Source organism: Oncorhynchus gorbuscha, linkage group LG04 (genome assembly GCF_021184085.1).
Source record: "Oncorhynchus gorbuscha isolate QuinsamMale2020 ecotype Even-year linkage group LG04, OgorEven_v1.0, whole genome shotgun sequence".
Taxonomy (NCBI): Eukaryota; Metazoa; Chordata; class Actinopteri; order Salmoniformes; family Salmonidae; genus Oncorhynchus; species Oncorhynchus gorbuscha.
The window spans coordinates 16832540-16858760 of record NC_060176.1 but is presented as its reverse complement, the minus strand read 5'-3'; the positions used below and the strand labels follow the sequence as shown (position 1 = coordinate 16858760).

At 41.6% G+C, this 26221-nt stretch overlaps 1 protein-coding gene across 1 annotated transcript in view; it reads right to left on the bottom strand.

Moving 5' to 3' along the window:
• Positions 1 to 2669, bottom strand: part of LOC124033483 (zinc finger homeobox protein 3-like) — a 126638-nt gene extending 123969 nt beyond the window's left edge. Inside the window, exon 1 of the mRNA XM_046345504.1 lies at positions 2283 to 2669. The gene's annotated coding sequence lies outside the window, so the exon portion shown is untranslated. The remainder of the gene's footprint in view (positions 1 to 2282) is intronic.
• Between the last annotated feature and the right edge of the window lie 23552 nt (positions 2670 to 26221).

Below are 26221 nucleotides of genomic sequence, written 5' to 3'. Positions count from 1 at the left end.
CTCCCACTACTATCTTCTGAGTCCTGGACATACTGCTGGTCTGAGTTATCTATGCGGGAGCTACTGGCCCCTCTAGTTGGGGCAAGTCTGAAAGGTGTTAGGATCTGTTTTCCTGCCCTCTTTCCTGATTCCTTCTCCATGGCCCATGGCTATCTGACCACTTCTATTCCTCTCCTCCCACCCCCTCCCTCGTTCCCTCTCCTTCTCTTTCTGTCTTTCCCCTACTCTCCGTCTGAGTCTTCAAATCCCATTATTATACTTCTCTTCATCATACTAGAAAACCATAGAACATTTGTAGTGTTTCTCTCCTGTTTACCAAACTAGAGCCATGTTTTTATCTTGCACTTGCTGACCCCCACAATCTTATTGTTATGCTTTGTGTGACCCCTCAAAGTAACCCCCCACCCCTCTCCTTTCCCCCAGTCTCACTTTCCCACTGCCTTCCCTTGGCTGTTTGTGTAGGGCTTTTCCTTCTTTCCTTTTTATCTCTCTTGCACTCACTCAGTGACCCCTGCTCCCCTGATTCTTGCCGTCTGACCCCCAGCCTTTCAACCTCCCCCTCTTTCTCCCCCAAACCAGCATATCACTGCCTTGCCTTAGCTTGCAAAACGCTTTTCCTTTCCATCCTTCTGTCGCGAAAACTCGTCGGGCTTGCTTCATTCTTTCACTCTTTCTTCGAGAGTCCTCCATTTCGTCCATGTGTTCTATGTTTTCTGTACTTTTTGGGCATCTTGGCACTGCATTCTGGGTCTTAAACGTCGGGAGGTCAATAGCATTTCCGCCTTTTCCTGTCTATCCGTCCGTCTCTTGGTGGGACTAGTTATATTCTCACTCAAACCTAATCGTCCCAGCGTCGTGTTACTAGTCGATGTATTGCTTTTCAATTCAAATCTGGCCTATGTTTAGATATTTTTTGTAAAATTCTTAAGTCATATTTTTTTCTAAACAATCCGTCGTGTATGATTACACGATTTCTTCTGACGATAATGCATCCAAAGTTAATGTAGTCTCATGTCTGGTTGTTTTAGAAAATAAATAGTTAGGTTTCCTTTAGAAATCAGTAATAAGGTTGTTATTATTACGCAGGGAAGCAGGTTAGGTGATAGAATAACGTAATACATTAGCTTTTGAGTTTTCATTGATAATGTTTCCTTTTTGTAGGCCTATCTAGTATAATGTTTGTTATTTGTTATGAAGGTATAGCTATATCCAGTGGGAAGGAAATGTTACATTATTGCTCTTACTTATTCCATAAAAATCCATACGAGCTGTCATCTGTCTCGTCGGACAGCCAATCTATTCTGTAAATCCCTTTCTCTGCTCGCAACAGCATTCTATTCGCTCCATGCAGCCCGCAGCTCAACTCTCTGCTTCGGCTATGGGCTCCCCCGTACCCGAGGTCTTACTGATCCGCTCTTGTCATGAAACACACTAGACTTACAAAACACACACACACACACATAGGCCTACCGATCGATTTGCATGTGACTCCGTCAGGGAATCAGCAAGAATCGACTTTAACATCGCTTCAAAGAAGCAAACAGGAATGAAAAATAAAAGAAAATGATGGACAAAGTGGGGAGAGAGAAAAGTAGAGGAATTGAGATGTAAAGCGGGGCGGAGGGAAATACACATGTAAGAAACGAATCGGAAAGTGAAAACGTTGCTTAACATAAAGGATTTTATCAACCCGTGATGGTGCTGAAAACAGCGGACAGACCAAGAGGCATATCTGTCAAAATAAGAATGCGGACGGTGTTTCTCTTTCGCGGGACATACACGGACTCACAAGCTGGACTAATGTGCTCCTTTCCTGCCTACGCTCATGTGCAGCTCCCGCTACCCTCCGTAGGCTGAATGTAACCCTTTCACATCGTTATCGTCCTCAAAATGTGTTTCTTGACACCAATAACACTTCTCTATCTTTCCTGATTCCATCGAAAAGCACAAATGTGCTTTTAAATTCATGTTTTTTGTGGTCTACTTCTTGGAGAGGAATCGCTGTCTTGATCATTTCTTTTCTTCCAGTCATGAGGAGAACGAGGACGAACGCAGATGTAAACACAGGTAATGATACGAATAAAACCGAGAATAAACAAAACTACTTGCATGAATATAACTTGTGATCGCCTGTCATTTCTCAGAATGTGAGAATAGTGAAGATCGGTGCGTATCTGGATAATAGGAGAAACCTTCGGTTAGCCCACTACTAAAAGTGAAAAGAATCGAATCGTAGAAACATCGAGAGAGGAAAAGAGAGAAACGGCAAAGTTGTAACTTACAATTTTTCGGTGCCGCTTTGTGATCCTTGCTTTTTAATCCAGTATTGAGACGATTCGGCTAAAGATCCCATCAAGGCAGTCCCTTTTGGTCAGTTTGCGTTTAGGATGGCAAAAGAAAGATCATTGTTGTTGCGGAGTGTAAAAAAACGAAGTATTAGTTGTATAGGGCAATATAAAAATAATTTGGATGCAAAGCAGGCGATGAGTCTTGTGTTAGAGGGAGCGAGGAAGAGGTGAAAGTGAGATCTGATGATTGAAAAGAAAAAAACTCTTTGGATCTTTATTCCTGCTAATTAGTTTCCTGCAAAAAATGGCTGTGATTAATTCAGTGCGCATGTGCTTCATTACACAGGCACGACGGGAAGGGCTAATTAGCCACCTTCTGGATCAATAAGATTCAGCAAAGGAGAGAGCTAGGGAGAGAGAGAGGGAGGGAGGGAGAAAGAGGAGGGAGGGAGGGATGGATGGATAGATGGAAGAAGAAAAAGAGGAAAGTAATGATCAGGAATTGAAAATATGGAATTAAGTACAGCGGAAAGTAAGAGTTTGATTAGAAGGAAGACAGTGAAAGTTAATGCTGGAGTAGACGCCGCAGCAAAACACGCAATACCCCGCGCTTCGCTGCATTTTGTCCGTTCTTTTTAGTTTTTTAACTTTAGGCTATATCGCATTTATATTTCTTATTATTAACATATTTATATTAAAATACAGTAAAGGCCTATATTCATTTATTACATTTTCCTATGTTCTCACTTGTGTTAGTAGTGAGAGTAGATGCAATCTGAGACAGCCGTGCTGACTGCTGGATTTTGAGATACTTTTTAAATGTATTTATACAACTTATAGACACAAGTCAATATTTTTATGATAGGCTGAAGTTGGACAGTACGGGAAATCAAGCAACCAAGCAAGACATAAAGCATTGTGCATAAGGAAACTTTGACAAGATATGCACATATTTGCTATAGACAACTAAATAGCTTGTTATTTAATTTTGTTTTGTAAATGAATGCCTAGTCTCATGATGATATATGTCTAACGTGTGGGATAAGACAGAATGGCACTTAAACCAGAATGCACATTCCAAGCGACTGAATAACACCTATGACAATACAAATTAACCATTTATTTCCATATTTGCAAACGTAATAAGCTATTTAGACATGATCCATGCATTTTAACCACAAAACGAGACGCAATGGCTCTCTTTGCATGCCTTAGAGATACAAAAGCTTGTAACACTACTTCCAATGATGTGCAAAGTTTAAAAAGCCTTATTCCAAACTATCAAGTGTAGGGATCACTACTTGTATATGTCTACACATATATAATTTGAGCTAAGATGCACCTGATGAGTCTGCCTTAGCCTCACTGTAACAGACCGATAAGTTCTGTAACTGTAGTTGCATGCATGTGTAATAACCGACTTCTGGATACAAACATAAATCCTTTTCGTGAGAATGTGGAATCCTTTAATGAAAAACGGAGATTTGTCTCGATAAAATATGTTTTGTCCCAGGATAGTAGTGAGAGGGAGATAGTGAGATGAGAGACCTGAGGGGATTGGAGACTATAAAGTCTTCTGTCAGTGTAAAACAATAGTTTACAAATGACACTTGATAACACCATTGTAATACAAAACTAAATCAATTTGGAGACATGTTACATTACCTCGACAGCATATCGGCGATGTATTTAAAATAGTTACAGAATTTGAGTTGAAGTTGTGAAAAGCATAGACTCTAACTGTGTGTATATGGTATGGACATAGCCTACGTCCAGTCCACTAGTTTTGAGTAGCTAGCCTCTGTGTGTGATATTGGCCACGAAGCTAACGCATTGAATTCTGCATTTGATAATGTTTATATGTGTTGGAGTAGGCCTATGTATATAATATGTATACAACAAACACTCAAGCAGCAGATGAGGCCACTGACAGTAAGAAATGCATTGAGGGAGTTTGATTTGCATGATTCTCATATCTAATATTCCTATTCAGGTCAATACAGGTAGAATATATTGGATTAAATTCAGTCATAATCAATAACATTTCCTAAGTGTCCTAATCCTATACTTTGTAGGCCTACTGATTTTCACCTGTTATTACAAATTATAGCAATTTATCTAATCATCTCATTGCGCTTGATATTTCACTTCCAAGTGGTTTTTGTGAATGACTTTCTTATAGTAGTTAAATGTTTGACTATGAGTGTATGGTTTCAATCAAACAGTTATCTGAAAACAAGCATAATTGGCATTACTCAAGTCATATCCGTGCATTTAGAAATTATTCCTGATAAATGGAGAAACTTCCAAACGACTGGGTTCAAAGAGGTGACATTTGATCAATACTAACAACTGTAGTATAGATCGGTGAGGTTATCCACAGGTTTGACTTTTTCCCCTTCACTTTCCCCCCAAAACATTTCGCCTCTTATAGAGATGGTCACTTGGTTTCCCCCACATGGAAATATTGTATTCTAGAAATCAACATTTGAGCTTGTCCCACTGCCTTTTGTCATGATAATTCTATTGTTGATTCTCTTTAAAGAAATTGACAATCCCTCACTTTCTGTTCTAACAGCTCCAAGCGGCCCTGATCCGCACAAATAAAACTAACCCGCTTAATTACATTGATTGGGCTACATAATGTTTATTGGAGCAACATGAATCTGAATCACAGTCTATTCATTTTTTAAATGAAGAAGTTTCTCGTTTAAGTTGATATAATATGTAGATTGTACAAAACACATAGGCCTGCCTATCATATTTTTCTCCTTAACGTAATTTCTGAGATTCCAAACGCAGCTGTAATTCTAGTTTTAGGCTACTTCGATGATTTTATACGAGAATAAACGCACGTAAATGTAACCATAACTAAGAGTAATCTTAAATGAGAAGTTAATGTCTATATTTTAGCGTCTATATTTTTCTTAATGATATTAAGCTAACATATAGCCTACTTAAACGGCCACACACATGTAAGTGATTTTATAATGAACACATAATACTGTTTAGTTTCAAATAAGCATATAAAAATTATTTTTTCGATGTTTTAGTCTGAATGCTCATGTTGCATGCCTATTAAAATCTTAATTTGTATCTTGCTCTGATGTATGGTGAACATTAGGGATGACAATCAAAATGGGGAGCCTCACGTTCAATGTGAGCTCGTGCAGGTATGACAGATCTCAGAGCCATCTACGTATTAGGAAAAAAATCCTTACTTTGTACTCCACAGCTATGCACTTGCTTAACTATTAGGACCAAAAAGAGACAACGCCTGATTCAAACAATAGCGTGTGCGTGTGTGCTTATGTATGTATGTGTATGTGTGTGTGTGCGCGCGTGCATGCATGCGTGTGCCAAAACCAATATTTGCAATGCTGCAAGATTTTGCACCCATATAAAAGCATATTTGAGGCCACATATTTGATAGACCAATAGGGAATGTATCGATACAGAATCATTGCACCGAGGCCTGCCTTGCATGTCACCTGTGCCAAAACCATAATGACCAAGTGTGTCAAACGGAGATGCTGATTTAGCTGTGTGAGAGGGAGACTGAAAGGATTTGCGATGTGTCTACTCTCTCGGGAAAGGGAGATTGTAAAACTGAATGGGTAGAAAATAGAGTGCGAGAGGAGTTCGAGGGCCAGTGAGCTAATAAAGAGCCTTGTGTGATTGGGGCTGGTGAGAGACAGCCTATCAGAGCCAGTCTATCGCTCTAGCAAGCCGAACAATGCCAATCTTAGTTTACAGTTTATGTTTAACTAATGAGCATCAATACCGTAGAGATCTGAGTCGGTAGGATAACTCACGTTTATGAATATACAGCCCAATTAGTACGAGTCCCCGCAAAAAAAATGTGACAGGCTCACGAGCCTTTGTGTTAGGTGAATTACGATAACTGTCCACGTGCTAACCTCAATAGGCCTACATCGATGAGTGGCATAGCAAATTCACCACAGCCTGTATGACAGCCAGTGGATATGACAAAGAAAAGCTGAAGTAGCTTAATATGCTCACTCCATTACTTGGGTCGCATGAAAATACTTGACCATCACAGAGCTGCAGGAAACAAAACAATATATTTAAACACTAATGTATGGACCCTTAATTTTGTGTAACATGGTTGCGGTTTGGAATAATATGTTGCTACTCTACATTTACTGACGTTAAGTGATTGTATTCATTTCTATTTCAGAATATGCATGGGTAGGCCTACTGTAGGTGTGTGTGTGTGTGTGTGTGTGTGTGTGTGTGTGTGTGTGTGTGTGTGTGTGTGTGTGTGTGTGTGTGTGTGTGTGTGTGTGTGTGTGTGTGTGTGTGTGTGTGTGTGTGTGTGTGCGTGTGCGTGCGTGCGTGTGTGTGTGTGTGTGTGTGTGTGTGTGTGTGTGTGTGTGTGTGTGTGTGTGTGTGTGTGTGTGTTACTTTATCTTAACCTCATGCACCGCGCGTGCCATCCCAGGATAACAAAGCACAAAAGAGAGCACAGAGGAAATGAGAGCGGGGTGAAAGCGTTTACAGATAAAAGCTGCTGTCTGGAATAGCTCTGTAACTTTATAAAGGGATAATGCACATTTTAGTCCGGAGGATTTGGGGATTTGGGATATTATATTAACATATGAGGCACGCAAGTCCAGGTTTCCTATATTTAGGTAAATAGAAGAGAAGAGGGCATAGCACATTCCGCAACACTTAAACAGTTTTCCAAGAAAACGTTCATCTTATAACATTGTTTTCACCTCATCACTGAATGACACTAACATGCTGGAATAAACACGTTTGATTAACAGATTACATAATTAGTCAAATGAAAAAAAGTCACCTCTGGATAAATGTGCCTTTGAAAATGTGGAGAGGCAAAGTTAAATGCTGTTACATATGTTCCTTCTAACACAAACGGACTATTCTTCAAGGGTTTAGTCAGTAAGCAGCAACGTGCTTTTGTCCGGCCATGCTGCGCCTGGGATGGATGGGGCATTACATGCTACCAGGTGCAATGGGAGCGCCCTCTTATGTTCACTCTGACCACGGGGATCAAGGAGCACATGAACCTGCCTCACCAGAGTCATGTGCCTCTCAGAAAGATAACCATCCCCGGTGCCCACCTGTGCGCCACCGCGCCAGCCCATGCTATCAGACTGCGATAGTGTCTTAAGCTATTTACATATGGTCAACATGCAAATCACCAGATACAGTCCACCGCCAAAAGGAGATGTGCAAAGGACAAGACCCATACAGGCTACTCTAGAGGTGTTAGTTTAAATAAACAATATAGCTCATTCATCAGTGTTTACTGGTATCTAAAGCCATCTCTGCAGTGTATTTCCATACGAGTATTCAGTGGTGGGAAAAAATAGTTTTGAGAAAAAATTAATTAATCAGTGAATAAACATATAGATCTTCAACCCAATCATATCGAAATAGGCTATAGTCTTGCTTTACAGCGGTTTTATAGTGTATATCTATTTCTTTAGGCTAATATTTAACTAGTCAATTAAATGTGATTACATTTTATTTGCTAGTTAGTGATGTAATAAAATATGAATATTAATTCATATAATTATCATTTTATTTTAGGTTATATTGTAATAAGACCTCATTCGGGACCTTATACAGATGTTATAATTGTGTATTTTTTGAGATTAGAGTGAAGGGTTCCCCTATCCCCTATGTATGGGAGTGTCTTACACACAAGTGAATATGAATATATTACAATTTAGTCATTATTTAAACATGTGTTCCTTATGAATGCACTACAGCGACCGAATCTTTACGGAAGCGTTTTACGTAGGCCTAGAGGTTATTTTGCATTGAACTGCTAACCCTGGAGTAAGATCTGCCGTAGCCTGATGTTTGCTAAACTGTGATGCATGATGAATATTTCATCCGTTAGTTCACAATCCCCTCTTTTTCTCTCCAAATACTATTCTCTTTGTCACACGCTGCATATACATTTAAGGCACACAAAATGCATCTTTTGCATGATATTTTGCATGCCCTGCGTTCCGTTTGGTATCAAAAGGCGTCCTGTTCTAAATAATCTTATAGCAAACCCACTTCATCTATTTAGGGTATCGTAACTGTGTTTGGACAAAAAAATAAATAGAGAACAGTGTTTTTCTTTGATCTATGCAATGCATGGAAAGGAAAAAAGTATCAAATATGAACAACATCCGGCGACCAACCTTGACCTATTGTTGTTCATTTTCTGTCCACCCATGTGTCATACTGTCTTTGTAAGGGCATTTCATTTCTACGTGTGTGCATATAGGCCTATGTCATTTTACTGTTTCTAAGTAGCGCAATATTTATTTGACAATTTGCGCTACTTAGATAGGGTGGACAAGTACCAGACTAATATATGTTTATAACATGTTAATTACAAAACTCTAAATTGTATTACTTAATCAGAACTTAATTTGTTTGAAAATTTGCGAAACCTGTTTGTTTGTGTATTATGTGCATACTCCACTCACATTTCCATTGCTGATTAATCATTCGAAATTGCTATTCAAATCGTTAATTATTTTGCAGAGAAAAACACTTCATGGTTTGATTGAAATGAAGGATTGTAATATTCACCACATATTCACAAACGAGACGATTTCGATCTCAAAAACATCCACTCTATGCATTTGTACTTGTTTCGGTCTGTTATATAAATGTAGTGTGTAAACGAAAATCAAAGGCAATTAAAAATATATATTTTTGTCTATAGTATTAAGTTTTGTTTGAGTAAATGAAAACAATAAACCAGCAACGTCAGAAAGTGTGGACAACACTGACATCGGTTGTGTGGATGCTAACTGAACTGGGAGCAGGACGACCCTGTTTGTTGTGATAACCATGATTTAGAGTTAGTGACGTTGGAGGGTAAATATGACTACCGTCCATCTGGTCACTCTGTCTCGTTCACATTAAAAATAAGGAATATTCACTAATCTGGCTCAATTCTTAGATACTACTGTACTGCGCTGTTGGAGTTTGGAACACAAGCATTTCGCTACACCCGCAGTAACATCTGATAAATATGTGTATGTGACCAATAAAATGTGATTTGATTACCTGTGTCCTCCTGCTACCAACCCACTAACCTCTTCAGAATAATTACATTATTATTTTAATTCGAATGTTGTATTCGTTGTTGTTGAGTGGATGTAGGATGCTACATGTTGTATTGCTAATGTCGATTTTAGAAATGTGCATTTCAGAAAACGAAGGTCAGCAACGGGGTTTGCTTATGTAAATACTGTAGGCCTATGCAACATGCAACGTGTGTGTGTGTGCGCGCACACGCGCGTGTCTGAGCCCCCTTACCCGGTAGGTTTGCTACCACCGTATAACCCTGTTTTTTTTTGTAATCAACTAATACTGTCCATTAAAATATGAAACATCAGCTTGATTTCCTTTGTTTATTATTAAAGTTGGTTCTATTCTGCATTTTGTTTTGTCTGTTCACCCACACAATCCTCTGTTCCAACGTCAAAATAATGTGTTGAGAAACTATAAGTCATGCAAGGGGACAATATTCGTCTCTGTGCAGTAAAGTAGTACAGATGTCTCCTCATCACCCGTGCAAAAACAAGACACAAATGTATTTCAACCTGCCTGGAGCAAGCCTCGGTCCATCCAAGCAGCCTCATCATCCCTTATCACTGTCTGTCTGTGCTTCAACCATTTCATCTCTCTTCAGGTAAGAACATTATTTTCAATAACGATATTTTAAACCAATTAGTTTCCATAGACACTGTGATGAATACACTGGTGAGGTAAACAATTCAACCAAGAGACCGGAGCACAGTTCAAAATTACGGACTTTTCAATCAAAATCAAATGAACGCTCTAACAACAATTTGATTGTCTTAGTTGCATTGTAGTGTCGATATACAAAGTTGGCCAATGCTACAAAACCAAGTCAATAATTGTATAAATGCGCGTAGTACAACCATGATTACAGTGACGGTATAATTCACAGGCCTTTTATGCACGACTCCATAGTTCCGGTTACGCGTAGGCTAAAACAGGCCTGGCGCATACATTTCAGGTCTACGGGGACATATAGAATAATGGACAAATCCTGAGAGCTGCCTTCAAGTGCTCATGGAGACAGACAGAGCCATGACGCATTGGCTTTGCGCGCTCTAGAGAGGAGAAGGGAGAGAACCGGGCGTCTCCAAAGACCAGGGCAGAGGGCTCCCAAATCAGAGCCATATGACCACTATACTGCACTGTGAATGAGAGTGAATATAACTACTGCAGAATAGAATAACGCATGTCCACCCTTAAATGATCAACCTAAAAGGAAACATTACATCGACGCAGAATATTGTGCCTGGTTTGGCTTTGCGCTAACACATTCTAGGCCTTAAAGGAGAGTCATTTTCTCCGAGATGCTACCGGGGAAAGCCCCCAAATCGCACACGATGAGAGACGACAGGTGGAAGCGGACACAGAAGGGCAACCGAGATCTAGGATATCGCCAAGGGTCACCATCTAAATCCTGTGCCTCTGGATGCTTCTCTTTCAGCTGACATATATGGCTGGCTTATGTGCCAAGCTATGGTCATGGAATCATTTCATCCACGCATGAACGCTTTCTTGAATTTGCCGTCAGGAAATCCTGCCTTTTCTACAACCCAAATACCAAACAAAATAACCACAAATACCTAAGGTGAAATGACAAAAATACAAATGTCTGACTGATTTGTTGATAAACATTCGATATGGAAATGAAGGCTTATTTACTGATTATATTGAATAAAGTTAAGAATAAATGTTTTCATCCTCTTCAGATGTCATAATATCAAGGTAGAAAAATGAATCACATTACGCAAAACTATTATAACTCCTATTCTAACTCGCGTAGCCTATTGATTATTGAGCATCAACATTTGTCTTTGAATGAGAACAAACTAACAATTTCAATAGGCTATCATAATTCGCCAGCTATCGTTAAGAATTTAAATCCCCAAGTGTGTAACCTACAGGTATACCTACTACATTCCAGGTAATAGTTATTATGCATGGCAACAACGCCCTAATTAAGGAAACATGCAATGACGATTGAGTCAGGTGCATCAAAGGGCACACGTTGAGAATAACCTTTGATTTCCTTATTAAGTTAGAGCTCATCAAATTAAAGTTAATCTCATTTAAATCAGAAGGACTACGGTGAAGGTAATGATGATTGTCTTAATGCAAATGACGACATTGATGATGATGAAGATGATGATGATGATAATGATGCTGATGATACTAATAATTATGCTGATTATGTCAGTGATTTGTAAATTGGTGAAATATTTTAATATCATCCCGTTTTTTTGTTTGTTTCCCCTGCCTGAAATATCATAGCTTCTTATTTAAATGGCTTCTTGTTCAATTATCTAAACATAAAACGAAATATTCAACGAGGCCGCATGCATCTTCAATTGTTAATTGAAAATAAAAAAGCTTATTTTCATTGTAAAAAAAAGTGTGGTCAGTGAAAGAATAGCGTTTAAGGGAAGTGGAATGATCATTCAATTTGAGCCTACTGTTCTATTGACATTGGCATGCACTACACATTAACACGCACGCACACACGCACACGCACACACACGCACACACGCACACACACGCACACACACGCAGCGGACTGTCCTTGATCTGTATGAACCAACCGTGAAACAACTGAAACACAAACTCCTCTCTTTCTGCCCCTCTAAAACTTCCTGAAGTGCAGCCTGTCAGCCATAGCCTGAGCAGTGGAGCCATGTGAACTGGGAGTAATTGCAGGTGACCACAGTGACTATCTCTGAATTATGGGATGCTTAACCCCCGCCAGCCCTCCTACCCCCTCGACCTCAGCTCCATGGAAGGTGATCCCACCTATGTTTTTTTGGGGGGGGGACGGACGACACACACACCGAACGCTGAGTGTCCCTTGTCAGCATGCCGCCTGTGGCCCTAGAGAGGCGGGGCCTAGCTTTCCTTTGGGGCCCCGGGGCCAATAAACGCAAGTGATTAGTGAGGCCATTCCCTTGCTAGGTGTGAGCTTGTTAACATAATTAAAGACAGAGGTGTTTACCTTGGCACTACATTAACACTATAGGAGGGGTGGGTTCAGACCCTACCAGGGGCAACACACATGCCCACCTAACAAGTACATTTGAGTCATTTAGCAGAGACTCTTATCCAGAGCAACTTACATTAGTGAGTGGATACATTTTCATACTGGTCCCCCGTGGGAATCGAACCCACAACTCTGGCGATGCGAGCGCCATGCTCTACCAGCTGAGTCACATAGGACCCTCTAGGTAATAATACAACATTTCTACAGTTTATTCAGTCAGGATTTGAAAGGGTGCTCAAGGCATCGGCCTGAATCTGGTGTCTGTATGTGACCTGTCTGATTTATGAGTTTCATTTTAATGTGATTAAATCCACATTATTTTGATGCATGTCTACACAGTAAAATAGGACACATTAACAACAAAAAACAATGTGTGGCATGTAAAAGGTCATCTCCTTCCTGTGGTCAACTGACAGGCAACTTTGTGACATTCCCCTCATTGCTTAGAATATGAAACATGTGCATTTGTTTAACTCCAATGACTCCAATGATCACAGGATGATTACTGGCCTGTCTTGAACTTGACTTAAAAACGTGAACTTGAAGTCATTAGATTTCTACTATTTAAACGGTTTAATTATGTGTCCTGAAATGTAATAATACTATTAGGTTAGGCCCTTGATATAATAGTGAGAATGTGCACACTATGTTCTCTACTAAAACCACACAGAACACAGCAGTCTGAACCATGCTGGGATCAACTGGAACATACAGATAGATGAACTCCATCTGTTCTCTGTCAACATCCACATGTAATATCAAGCATGCAAATAAAAGTGTGATAATCTGTGTTGTGTTGTTTTTTTGTTGTATTTTGTGTGTTTTATGATAAGTGCAAATACATTTCCAGGAAAAAAAGGAGCAACGGAGATAGAGGGGAATTGCTTTTAACATATTCTGTTTAGAATTGTAAATGTGTTGTATAGGCCCTGCTGTCCAATTACATATATCTTTCATGTATGAAATCATGCATGTCTTTTTTTTACCGCGAGGCCAAAGAGGGCCGGCACAAAGGGAGCGACCCTGACTGCAGAGCAGAGCAGTGTGGAGCAGCAGCCCACATGCAGAACAGAGCAGGGCCTGGTGTGGTGGGAGCTAGGAGCCCTGGGCTAGGAGCACAGCTCCATCAGCAGCCCACAGGCCAGGGAGGAGGGGTGGTGGAGGGGGGCGAGGGGGGGAGTGATCCCCCCCTGACTGGAGCCTTCTCCGCCTCTGACTCCTGCTGCATTATCTTTGTCCTATTGTGAACCAGCTGACCCTTCAGGCCACGCAACGCAACGGGCTGCTCACAAAATACATTTCAGATCACGTCCTTAATTAGCTCCACAAAGATGGATATTGTCTCTCCTAATGCTTAGAAGTGTTTTATTTTCCACACACTCACACAAATAAAAAAACACGTAACCCTTAAAGACTCATAAGAAAGCTCAAAATTATATCTGTTAGGTTACTTATCTTTCCCTTTCGTTTTCTCTTTCTTTCTTTCACAAATGATGGCTCGCTGCAGTGTACTTATAATTTGCGGTGACCTAAATTTAGCAAAATGACTTTGAACTTTTCAAACAAAGGCCCTCATCTCTGCAGAGCCTGGCTGATAGTGATCCTCTCCTGCATCCTGCACGCCGCTTTGTCTGCCATGTTTTCTTTTTATTTACTTAATTCTATAAACACCATTTACTTTCAATCAGGATTATTTAGAGCAGAAAATAACCTAACTCACAGTAGCTGAAGAGCTAGTATCTCTTTGCTGTTTTGTCTATTGTGTTGAAGAAACCCTTCCAGCTTTGGTATACAGTGTATGTGCTTCAGTATTTGCAGTGTGCTTCAGTATTTGCAGTGTGCTTCAGTATTTGCAGTGTGCTTCAGTAGCTCTGATTCCATAACATAATAACAAAGAGTGAATGCAAAAATACCAAATGTCCTCCCAAATCATGCAGATTTCCAAATCACATAGTGATTTAACATAATCCATGTAAAGTGGGATTTAGTGTTTACCACCGACTAGATATGGTTGCACGATAACATGGGAACTCCTATTACGTGTAACTAACATGCTATTACAAAATAGCACTGTGAAATATATGAGTACAAAATACTATTGATGACAGGTAAGGTGATAATTAGGTTGTGAATCAAGAAGTGTAAAAGTTAAATGACACCTCCATTAGTCTGACATTGTTCATATGGTATCAGATCCCAGTAAAGCATCACTGTATCTCCTTCATCTGTGCAGCTAGGTAGCTGTGCTTGTAGCAGATTGAAACCCAGCCCAGATCTATCTCTCCCAGAGTCACTCTGTATGGAAATACGGACCTCTGAACCTATGCGCCTCACAGCGCAAACAGGCATGTCCACATTCCCTGCACACATACATACTGAAAAGCTTACACACACATGCATGTGAACACCCACCAACCATTGGCTTTGCTAATGATCAGAGATGACATTTCATCCGCTGGAAAATGCTTTTTTGCCCATAATGAACTGAAAAGCACCAGTGTCTTGGGACTGTCAATCCCCTTTACTTAAAACACCAGAAAAAAGCCTCCTGCTACAACATGAATGTGTGTATTTGTGTGCCTTCAAAAGAATATGCGTACATGTGTGTATATGTTCAAATAAACTTTTATGTGTGCCTATACAGTACCAGTCAAAAGTTTGGACACATTCAAGGGTTTTTCATTCAAGTGTTTTTCTTTATGTTTACTATTTTCTACAGTGTAGAATAATAGTGAAGACGTCAACAATATGAAATAACACATATGGAATCATATAGTAACGAAAAAAAGTGGTTAAACAAATCACAATATATTTTATATTTGAGATTCTTCAAAGTAGCCACCCTTTGCCTTGACGACAGCTTTGCACACTCCTGGCATTTTCTCAACCAGCTTAACCTGGAATGCTTTCCAACAGTCTTGAAGGACTTCCCACATATGCTGAGTACTTGTTGGCTGCTTTTCCTTCACTCTGCGGTCCACCTCATCCCAAACCATCCCAATTGAGTTGAGGTCAGGTGATTGTGGAGGCCAGGTCATCTGATGCAGCACTCCATCCCCCTCATTCTTGGTCAAATAGCCCTTACACAGCCTGGAGGTGTGTTGGGTCATTGTCCTGTTGAAGAACAAATGATAGTCCCAGATGGGATGGCGTATCGCTGCAGAATACTGTGGTAGCCATGCTGGTTAAGTGTGGCTTGAATTCTAAATAAATCACTGTCAGTGTCACCAGCAAAGCACCCCCACACCATCACACCTCTTGCTCCATGCTTCACGGTGGCAACTACACAGGCGGAGATTCTCTGTTCATCTACTCTGCATCTCACAAAGACAAGGCGATTGGAACCAAAAAAAATTGGACTCTTCAGACCGAAGGACAGATTTCCACCACTCCAATGTGAATTGCTCGTGTTTCTTGGCCCAAGCACATCCTTTCTTATTATTGGTGTCATTTAGTAGTGGTTTCTTTGCAGCAATTCGACCATGAAGGCCTGATTCACGCAGTCTCCTCTGAACAGTTGATGTTGATGTGTCTTACTAAAACTCTGTGAAGCATTTATTTGGGCTGCAATTTCTGAGACTAGTAATTCTAATGAACTTATCCTCTGCAGCAGAGGTAACTCTGGGTCTTCCTTTCCTGTGGCGGTCCTCATGAGAGACAGTTTCATCATAGCGCTTGATGGTTTTTGCGACTGCACTTGAAGAAACTTGAAAAGTTCTTGAAATTTCCCGGATTGAATGACCTTCATGTCTTAAAGTAATGATGGACTGTCATTTGTCTTTGCTTATTTGAGCTGTCTTTTACCAAATAGGACTATCTTCTGTATATCACCCCTACCTTGTCACAACACAACTGATTGGCTCATATGCATTAAGATCACAAATGAACTTTTAACAAGGCACACCTGTTAATTGAGAGAATGCGAAGAGTGTGCAAAGCTGTTATCAAGACAAAGGGTGGCTACTTTGAAGAATCTCAAGTGTAAATTATATTTTGATTTGTAAACACTTTTTTGTTTACTACGTGATTCCATATGTGTTATTTTATAGTTTTGATGTCTTCTCTATTATTCTACAATGTAGAAAACAGTCAAAATAAAGAAAAACCCTTGAATGAGTAGGTGTGTCCAAACTTTTGACTGGTACTGTAGGTACGAGAGCGTGTGTGTGCTTGATGAGCTTTCCCCGCCCTCTCCTGTCACCCTGGCAGAGCGGCCACACATTTCCCCACCACATGTGCAGCAGCTCTGCTCTCTGTGGTCAGTGCATGCAGGGGGTCAGTAAAGAGCTCAGGGTGAGCATCTATCAACCAAACAATGTCCAAATATTCAGAGCCTCTAATCCGAGGGGAACAAACAGGAGAGCAGAGCATGAAAGCAGGCCGTTTATCAGCAGCCTTTCCTACATGCTGCCTCCTAGTGGGAGCAGACTATGTGAGGGGACACGGGCTCGGGGGCTGCTGGGAGGCGGCTGGGGGACTGGCCAGCTTCAAAGTCCAGAAGGAGTTAAAGGGCTTAAGAGCAGGGGGGACTTCACAGCCTTACCTGATGGGGTGTTTGGTTGGAGTCGTCGCCGCACGGAAGCCTCTCTGACTGCGTCCCGCTTTTCAAGTGTCTGTTTGAAGCCGTCAGGCAGAAAGGTCACGCCCTCTCGGTCACAGCAGGTTGGTTGGTGGTGCACTGGTGGACGGATGGCCACAGGCTATTACTAACGTTCAGACTTTGTATTCTTTCTTAATATATTCAAAAACAATAAAGCTATAATGTAAAGCTATATGATCTGGTGCCTGGGCACCTTGATAAGTTTGGTGATGTACTCCTAAAAAATCCAGGTATTTCCAGGGTTTTCCAAAGCTATTGGGTTGGGAATACAAGATTCCCGTGTCACAAGATATACAGACTGCCTATCAGGATGACAGTGATACAGACTGCCGATCAGGATGACAGTGTTCCAGACTGCCTATCAGGATGACAGCGATCCAGACTGCCTATCGGGATGACAGCGATCCAGACTGCCTATCAGGATGACAGCGATCCAGACTGCCTATCAGGATGACAGTGATACAGACTGCCTATCAGGATGACAGCGATCCAGACTGCCTATCAGGATGACAGCGATCCAGATTGCCTATCAGGATGACAGCGATCCAGACTGCCTATCAGGATGACAGCGATCCAGACTGCCTATCAGGATGACAGTGATACAGACTGCCTATCAGGATGACAGCGATCCAGACTGCCTATCAGGATGACAGTGATACAGACTGCCTATCAGGATGACAGCGATCCAGACTGCCTATCAGGATGACAGTGATACAGACTGCCTATCAGGATGACAGCGATCCAGACTGCCTATCAGGATGACAGTGATACAGACTGCCTATCAGGATGACAGCGATCCAGACTGCCTATCAGGATGACAGCGATCCAGACTGCCTATCAGGATGACAGTGCCACCTGGAAAAAGAAGAAGACAAAAAAGCACCATGAGAAAAATGAACGTATGAACCAAAACAGTTGAGGCCAAAGATATAATACAGTAATGTGTTGTAGTGTATGTACAGTGCATTCGGAAAGTATTCAGACCCTTGACTTTTTCCACATTTTGTTACGTTTCAAAAAAACGTGTTTTTGTTTTGTCATTATGGGGTATTGTATTAGGGGAAAAATCTATTTGATCCATTTAAGAATAAGGCTGTAACGTAACAAAATGAGGAAAAAGTCAAGGGGTCTGAATACTTTCTAAATGCACTGTACGTGTAGCATTTTGTGTTCCCTCCCTCTGACTCATAGCAAAAAATAATTATCTTTCATAAAGGGAAAAACAGGACAATATGGCTTCTATCAATCCTTAGAAATCTTTAATAAGCTGTTTTAGAGCAAACTAAATTAATATATAATTATTTGTATTACCGCAGGACACAATTGTATGATTTCCAGATTGTATTAAGTAATAAACGCATGGCTCGGTGTCATTTCTCCTCTCGTACCACTGTAGGCTTCTAAAATCAGAAATGAAAAAGATTTCTGGAGAAACTTAATTTCCCTGTAACCAGAACAAGACATATTCCTGTAATAACGCTCATAATTTCGTGTTCTGCAGAGGATCTCTCATACACAACAACAAAGTCACTTCGACAACACATATTTATTCAACTGTCAATTCCTTGGAAAGAAATATGGACATTTTGAATTGAAAGATATTTGAATTCCACATGGGCCTGGTGTGTGCGAGGCTGAGTAAATGCGCTTGTCACAGGCTAGGGTTGTGACAGCTCCAGAGTGACAGAGCTTTAGTTAGGGAATAAAGGACGAGGGGAGGCAGACAGTCTGTGATATCTGAATGGTCCCTTTGGAACCCCCTCTATTTGGCAACATTTTTACGATTATTATTACCTCTGTGGTTAGACCTGAGTTGAAGCCCATGTTTAAATTGTTCCCAAGAGCTCTTATTATGTTGCTGATGAGGAGCTCCGGGGAGCAGCGTTTAAAACTGCAACAAAAACAACCAGGCCTCAGCTCATTGGCCATGGCTATGAGAGGGTGGGGTAACTCCTAAGATGCTCCTCCCATGAGAGAGAGAGAATGAAAGAAGGAGAAAGAGAGAGAATGTAAGAGAGCAGAGACAGAAAGAGCAGAAAGGGGGTGGATGGAGAGGCGCGGGGAGGTGCGGGGAGGCGCGGGGAGGCGCGGGGAGGTGCGGGGAGGCGCGGGGAGGTGCGGGGAGGCGCGGGGAGGTGCGGGGAGGCGCGGGGAGGCGCGGGGAGGCGCGGGGGCTGTGTACTTTCAGGATCATCTAACATCTGGTGCACTCATAGCTCACAATACTGAGTTAATGAAGTTGGGCCCAGCTTTACAATGTATGGTGCTATAGCATTTCATTACATTCATACCAGAAAGAGCCTTTGAGTCTTTTCTTAGGCATAACCCATTTTTCTTTTACACCCTAAACAACTATGAAATGAGCATTACTTTAATAGCTAAACCCTCCCTATCTATTTGTCGTACAGGTTTGAAGTACTCTCAGAGAATATGCTCTTATTACCTTATCATTTATTTAATCAATTGGACCATTCGTTTTCAAAGTTGTATTATTTTCATATTCATAAGACCAATAACAGCAACACTCAGACATAAATAATAGTTGTCTTTGCTCAAGTTGAGTGGCTAAAATGTGAAAGGGAAAAGGTTTTCTATGTAGGATACATGTATAGAGAAAGGGTAAGTGCAGAGGCATGTGTGAGCATGACTCATTGCAAACACACAGACAGTAGGCATGTGTATTTGTCTTGCAGGCTCCCTCTCCCTCTCTCTCCATCTCCCTCCCTCTCCCTCTCCCTTTCTCTCCTCTCTCTCTCTCTCTCTCTCTCTCTCTCTCTCTCTCTCTCTCTCTCTCTCTCTCTCTCTCTCTCTCTCTCTCTCTCTCTCCTCCTCTCCCTCCATCTCCCTTTCCCTCTCCCTCTCTCTCATCTCCCTTTTCCTCTCTCTGCATTTCCCTTTTCCTCTCTCTCTTGCTTTCCCCCCGCTCTCCCTCTCCCTCTCCCTCTCCCTCTCCCTCTCCCTCTCCCTCTCCCTCTCCCTCCCTCTCCCTCTCCCTCTCCCTCTCCCTCTCCCTCTCCCTCTCCCTCTCTCTCTCTGGCCATGGTTCCACGGTGAGGCAGGCAGGGCGACCTGTGGGAGTGTATGAGGGATCAATACGTCCCACCCTAGAGCACAGCAGGGCCGTGGGCCATCCCTGACCTGGTTATTGATCAGGCCTGGCTCAGCTGCCAATAGCAATGTGCTGGATGTGACACCAGGCTAAGACAAGACGCAGGCTGGGGAAGGGGGGATGTGTATCGCCGGTGGCAACCCCACAGCACTCTGCAGATAAAAGTCAATTCCACTTAACCAAATCACTGATAACTAAATAGTTAGTGGACAGAGGAATGTGGAGGGTCTCAGATGGTGGCAGCTGAGCTGGGCTGACTGGCTGGGCTGTCTGGCTGGGCTGACTGGGGGGATTCCCCAGCCCCTGACCTGATCTGCTCAGTGGAGACACGGGCCGTGGGAGGGAGCAACACTATGACGTCTACAGCCCCTGGGTGGCCCAGTGACTGGGAACACCAGCCAGGTAATTATAGCTAACACTATACTCTGCCCAAAACACACACAATCTATTACAGATAGTGGGTGATATTGGTGTGACTAACTTGTTGAGCACTTCATTAGAAACCAAGTGGATACCCGAGTGTTGAAGAAAACGATCAACTAAAAAATTTGACTTCAGTCAGCAACTTATTCTCAAAAGAGTGAAGTAAAATAAAGATGAAGAGCTCACATTTTGTTGGAGGAGTCATGACTGTCTGGAGATGATTTGTTATTTACATCTTTATAAAAAGTATATTCATCTGTATATCAAATAAATCAGCAGATTTTGCCATGTTGAGGTTAAAAACACTCCGCGTGAACAATGTTTGCATGTGTCTGAATGTGTCTGAATGTGTCTGTATGTGTCTGTGTGTCTGAATGTGTCTGAATGTTTCTGTATGTGTCTGAATGTGTCTGTGTGTCTGAATGTGTCTGTGTGTCTGAATGTGTCTGAATGTTTCTGTATGTGTCTGAATGTGTCTGTATGTGTCTGTGTGTCTGAATGTGTCTGAATGTTTCTGTATGTGTCTGAATGTGTCTGTATGTGTCTGTATGTGTCTGTATGTGTCTGAATGTGTCTGAATGTGTCTGAATGTGTCTGTGTGTCTGAATGTGTCTGAATGTTTCTGTATGTGTCTGTATGTGTCTGAATGTGTCTGTGTGTCTGAATGTGTCTGTGTGTCTGAATGTGTCTGAATGTTTCTGTATGTGTCTGTGTGTCTGAATGTGTCTGTGTGTCTGAATGTGTCTGAATGTTTCTGTATGTGTCTGAATGTGTCTGTGTGTCTGAATGTGTCTGAATGTTTCTGTATGTGTCTGAATGTGTCTGTATGTGTCTGAATGTGTCTGAATGTGTCTGTGTGTCTGAATGTGTCTGAATGTTTCTGTATGTGTCTGTGTGTCTGAATGTGTCTGAATGTTTCTGTATGTGTCTGAATGTGTCTGTGTGTCTGAATGTGTCTGAATGTTTCTGTATGTGTCTGTGTGTCTGAATGTGTCTGAATGTTTCTGTATGTGTCTGAATGTGTCTGTGTGTCTGAATGTGTCTGAATGTGTCTGAATGTGTCTGTGTGTCTGAATGTGTCTGAATGTGTCTGTATGTGTCTGAATGTGTCTGTGTGTCTGAATGTGTCTGTGTGTCTGAATGTGTCTGAATGTTTCTGTATGTGTCTGAATGTGTCTGTATGTGTTTGTGTGTCTGAATGTGTCTGAATGTGTCTGAATGTGTCTGAATGTGTCTGTATGTGTCTGTGTGTCTGAATGTGTCTGAATGTGTCTGAATGTTTCTGTATGTGTCTGTATGTGTCTGTGTGTCTGAATGTGTCTGTATGTGTCTGTGTGTCTGAATGTGTCTGAATGCGTCTTTATACGTCTGTATGTGTCTGTATGTGTCTGTGTGTCTGAATGTGTCTGAATGTGTCTGAATGTGTCTGTATGTGTCTGAATGTGTCTGTATGTGTCTGAATGTGTCTGAATGTGTCTGAATGTTTCTGTATGTGTCTGAATGTGTCTGTGTGTCTGAATGTGTCTGAATGTGTCTGAATGTTTCTGTATGTGTCTGAATGTGTCTGTGTGTCTGAATGTGTCTGAATGTTTCTGTGTGTCTGAATGTGTCTGAATGTGTCTGTATGTGTCTGAATGTTTCTGTATGTGTCTGAATGTGTCTGTATGTGTCTGAATGTGTCTGTATGTGTCTGAATGTGTCTGAATGTGTCTGAATGTGTCTGTGTGTCTGAATGTGTCTGAATGTTTCTGTATGTGTCTGTGTGTCTGAATGTGTCTGAATGTTTCTGTATGTGTCTGAATGTGTCTGAATGTGTCTGAATGTGTCTGTGTGTCTGAATGTGTCTGAATGTTTCTGTATGTGTCTGAATGTGTCTGTGTGTCTGTGTGTCTGAATGTGTCTGTGTGTCTGAATGTGTCTGAATGTTTCTGTATGTGTCTGAATGTGTCTGTATGTGTTTGTGTGTCTGAATGTGTCTGAATGTGTCTGAATGTGTCTGAATGTGTCTGTATGTGTCTGTGTGTCTGAATGTGTCTGAATGTGTCTGAATGTTTCTGTATGTGTCTGTATGTGTCTGTGTGTCTGAATGTGTCTGAATGCGTCTGTGTGTGTCTGTATGTGTCTGTGTGTCTGAATGTGTCTGTATGTGTCTGAATGTTTCTGTATGTGTCTGAATGTGTCTGTGTGTCTGAATGTGTCTGTGTGTCTGAATGTGTCTGAATGTTTCTGTATGTGTCTGAATGTGTCTGTATGTGTTTGTGTGTCTGAATGTGTCTGAATGTGTCTGTATGTGTTTGTGTGTCTGAATGTGTCTGAATGTGTCTGAATGTGTCTGTATGTGTCTGAATGTGTCTGAATGTGTCTGAATGTTTCTGTATGTGTCTGAATGTGTCTGTGTGTCTGAATGTGTCTGAATGTGTCTGAATGTTTCTGTATGTGTCTGAATGTGTCTGTGTGTCTGAATGTGTCTGAATGTGTCTGAATGTTTCTGTGTGTCTGAATGTGTCTGAATGTGTCTGAATGTTTCTGTATGTGTCTGTATGTGTCTGTATGTGTCTGTATGTGTCTGAATGTTTCTGTGTGTCTGAATGTGTCTGAATGTGTCTGAATGTGTCTGAATGTTTCTGTGTGTCTGAATGTGTCTGAATGTGTCTGAATGTTTCTGTATGTGTCTGTATGTGTCTGTATGTGTCTGTATGTGTCTGTATGTGTCTGAATATGCCCATGAACTTGACTAGTCCCTCTCGATCCATCTTGCTCCCAGTCATTACCAGTCCATATGAGAGTAGTTTACATGTCACTTTACACATCCCCTGTCTGCTCAATGCAATTTTCTGGAATTCGTTTTATTGCCTTGCTCTGCATTCAGCACCTATCTATAGCTCCATATCTCTCCCTGTAATTGCTGAGTGACAGAAAGGCAATAGTGACTACTTCATTATGTGACAGGCCCACTGACCGGACCTTGAATCCCCTGCCCCCGAGCTCCTAGGCCACTTCGGCCAGACTGACCTTAACTGCCCAGGGTCACCAGAGGTCAATCAGCCGGAATTTATCAGACAGGAATTGACTGGTCTTACCGGAGTGGTGGTACAGAGGGGTCAGCTGACCCTGGAAGCCTGCTTACAGCAGGTATTGATTTCTGTTCGTCTACTTCAGTTAGGGAGGGACTAATCCACCAATACTCCGAGGTAAAGGCTTCAGTGGGAAGTTAAGTACGGGAAGTAATGGAGTCAAGGTGGAGAGGTTGGACACTAGAGTCACCATGAAAGGCTTAGGAGATGGAGAGCTGAGGAAGGCCACTTTTTCTGCTGATGGGGAGTGTGAGAGAATGCAGTGAAGGGTTTTGAACAGAGAAAAGCGATGGACTTTCAGAAAGATAATATTAATCCTCAAGGTGGAGGACTTAAATCAGTGTAACAATCATGTCAATTAAATATGTATAGATTCATGATATCAATGAATAGACCATTTACTACTATGGAGAACCTCATGACTTGAACATCCAGATACCTATGCTTCTTCAGTCCATCAGTGGGACTCCATCCCCTCTTGTTTAACTCTACCAAACAGATACAGACAGCGACCTCACTGGGGAGCACAGATGCTCCTGTGTGTAAAAACTAGACAAGATGTATTCACGTTTCCACTTCTGTTTGCGTTGAAGTCCCTCACTCCCCAGCCAGTCAAGTTAAAGGGACATGGCACTGATCAATATTTGAACAAATCAGTATTAGTTACTCACTGGGTCCCATAGGGTTAATTCATTTACAAAATCAAGTTGCTGTCACTCTGTGGTTACCCATGACATATGGTGGGGAACATGCATGTGTGTGTGTGTGCACGCGCATGTGTTTGTGTGAGTGTTGTAGTTAGTGTAGCGGGCTGTGTTTGTGTGTGTGTGTGTGTTGTAGTTAGTGTAGCGGGCTGTGTGTGTGTGTGTGTGTGTGTGTGTGTGTGTGTGTGTGTGTGTGTGTGTGTGTGTGTGTGTTGTAGTTAGTGTAGCGGGCTATGTGTGTGTGTGTGTGTGTGTGTGTGTGTGTGTGTGTGTGTGTGTGTGTGTGTGTGTGTGTGTGTGTGTGTGTGTGTGTGTGTGTGTTGTAGTTAGTGTAGCAGGTTGCGTTTATGTGTGTGTATTGTAGTTAGTGTAGCGAGCTGTGTTTGTGCACTACCCTGTACTGTATGTACATGCTAAAGCCTCAGTGACACTCGTCAGATCTCGATGGCTGGTGCTTGGCATCTCTCGCATTAAATGACAATAAAGGCAGCCGAGCCGCAGCGCTGGAGAGACGTACAGCCATATGAATCTATGCTTTATTACGCTTTGTTCCTTTTAATAAAAAAAACTACGGCACAAAGATAACCCGGTTTAAAAACTCCCTGATAAACAGCGACGATTGCGTCTTTAAATAATAAATGATCCGCAGCTTCATACAGACGAGAATATAACAGAAAATAATTGAAGACAACAATGTCCTATAAAAGCCTCAATGTAGCAGTGCTGATTCAGAATCCCTCCAAACTTCAAAAGCTCTGTCAGAAAGTACGGATAATCCCCTAAAATCTTTTTCGAAAAGCATGCGTCTGTTTACAATTTCCTTCTAATTAAGGCTACAGGATATAGGGTCTACCTGTCTTAAAGTTGTTGTGCGTTTGTTAGACTTCCACAGAAAACTGTACAACGGGCAAATTAGCGGGAGAATACAGAACGAAACAAACAAGAACACTCTAATAGACAAGGAATAAATATTTCATCATCTGTCTACGTATGACACACTTTCACATGAGAACAAAGGATTTCTAAATAACAAATGAACCAATCTTATTGAATAACCTTTGTGACCTGCATTAATCAACAAAGCTTGGTTGAGACTTCCGCCTCCGATTTTGTGTTGCTCGTAATGTGTCTTCAGGTTGTTAAGACTGCGCTCAGGAACGTGGGACACTTTCTCTTCTCTTCACATCAGCTGGAACTTTTTTCGTTGCCAGTTACGGAACAAATCAAAACAGATCAAGAAGAGAACAAACAAAAGCCCAAACTAAGCCAAATGAAGAAAGAATGACAATTAGAGACAGACTCAATGACTGCAGGAGCTCAGCTCTCTCTTCCATAGCCATATCTACTGGGATCGCTAGACTTCTCTAATACTTCAAAGCAATATTAGAGTAGGGAACAAAAGGTTCCTAACAACAGTTAGAAAGTGACTATGAGCAGAGCTCAATGAAGAGTCAATGCCTGTTGTTCACAGCCATAACCACCCTGCACGCTCATGATCATGACGCTAATACCAGTACTGTTATGTAGGAGAAGAAGGAGGGTGTTGATTATGATAATGATTATGATACTGTCCTACTGGGCGTGAATGGAACACAGAGGTAGGAGGCCCGTCTGGTGGTGTGTAGAGTATGGATAAGGCAGGGCTGTATAATTCATCACTGGTCATAATAAACCACAGTTAAGCTGATACCCTGATATGATTGGAGCCGATTAGAAAAGAGAAATCATTCCGGAGTCTAATCATCTCTGCTGATTGGAAGCTAGCGGAAAAGATAATAGAGGTTCTTCTTCAGAATGAACTGTTAGATTACTCCTTGAAGTTCATGGAACAGGGGGCCACACCCCTGTAGGCCTGAGATTTCAGGATTAAGATAAGCTGACCTTTCATATCACCATGTATAAAAGA